The 1,626-nt window shown below is 31.6% G+C and overlaps 1 non-coding gene across 1 annotated transcript; it reads left to right on the top strand.

Moving 5' to 3' along the window:
- Positions 1-1,271: 1,271 nt before the first annotated feature.
- TRNAV-CAC (transfer RNA valine (anticodon CAC)) lies at positions 1,272-1,344 on the top strand. Its single transcript has one exon. It is a non-coding gene; the product is annotated as a tRNA-Val (tRNA).
- The last annotated feature ends 282 nt before the right edge of the window (positions 1,345-1,626 follow it).

Genomic DNA, 1,626 nt, shown 5'->3' with positions numbered 1-1,626 from the left:
GTAATCAATGGTATACTAGATGTTATATTAGATTGGACATTAATGGCCGGTGCTCTGTCTCTAACATGGGATGTTTCAAGCAATTGTAACCTCCTAAGGTCATCACAGGTTCTAATAATTTTGGTGTAATTAACCAAGTCCTCCCTGATAAGTTCAACGTTGTGAAAAAGTCTGTGATGTTTTTTGATAGCTCCCTCCTGTAGATGTAATGATAACCGACGGCTGACCTTGCATCTAATAAAACCAATGTATGATTACGAGGCTTACAATCCTCCGAAAAACAAATATATTGGTATACCACATTGGTTCTAGATGTAATGTCTGATCGCCTAGATAAGTTGTTAGTAATGATCAGAGAGGTAGTTCTGGAATTCTTGTAGTAAATGAGAACACGGGTTTTGTTGTTCTCAGTTGTAGGTTTGCAATTTCTTAGGATAATGTGTTTGTTTTTTATTTTAATTATTTATTTATTTATTTATTTATCTATTTACCTATTTATTTTTCTTGTACAGCCCGGGCTCTGTAACCTGACCGAGTACCCTATAGGAGTTATATAAATTGTAACCTATGTAAAAAAAAATTCTGTACATCTCTCTGAAGAACAACAAAGTTGGTCAAAAGATTAGAGTAAATAAATTCGTAGATCGTCTACGTTTTACTCCCACCACCCAATCACTCATATACATATATATATATATATATATATATATATATCTATATATATATATATATGTGTGTGTGTGTGTGTGTGTATATATATATACATACATATATATATATATATATATATATATATATATATATATATATTATTAAGGTGGAAAAAGAAATCACTGGTCTAGCTCCGAATTTCTGAGTTTACTCCTGACCGGTTTCGCTCTATGCTACTTCATCAACTTGTCATAGTGTACCAGCATATATATATATATGCATGTATGTATGCATTTATACATATAAGTTTATATCTATGCATATTTCTATACATTGATAGACATTCTCTTACATTGTAACAGAATATATACTCGCTTAATTACTAGTATTATACACCATACTATAATTTTTACAGACAATATTCATCGAATGAACACATGAAAACTGAACACATATACGCTCACCAACCATAACTGACAATGGAATTAAAACTTTTGACATAATTCTTTTATGTTATGGGTCTATTCTATATACTGTTGAATATCACACGAATTCACACCCGAATCTACTATCGAACTAAATGCAAAACTTGTTTCATATTTTGATCACAACTGCGGCAGGTTCCCGTAGTGTAGTGGTTATCACGTGCGCTTCACACGCGCAAGGTCCCCGGTTCGATCCCGGGCGGGAACACATATTTTATTCTTAGATAATGTACAGATAATATCGATTAAATCAATAGGATTTTGGTATACATACATACACATATACACATACACACACACACACACATATATATATATATATATATATATATATATATATATATATATATATATACATTTATTTAATATATGAATGAAAGCTCAGACCTATTACAAGCCAATTTATGGTCAATACTGTGGCTTTATACCCACACTTTATCCCCGAACTCAGAGGCTAACAGTAACATAATGTTAGAGAAGTATACTCCTT

Source organism: Oratosquilla oratoria, chromosome 13 (assembly GCF_046742065.1).
Source record: "Oratosquilla oratoria isolate Oo_2021 chromosome 13, ASM4674206v1, whole genome shotgun sequence".
Classification (NCBI taxonomy): Eukaryota; Metazoa; Arthropoda; class Malacostraca; order Stomatopoda; family Squillidae; genus Oratosquilla; species Oratosquilla oratoria.
This window is presented reverse-complemented; position numbering and strand designations above follow the sequence as displayed.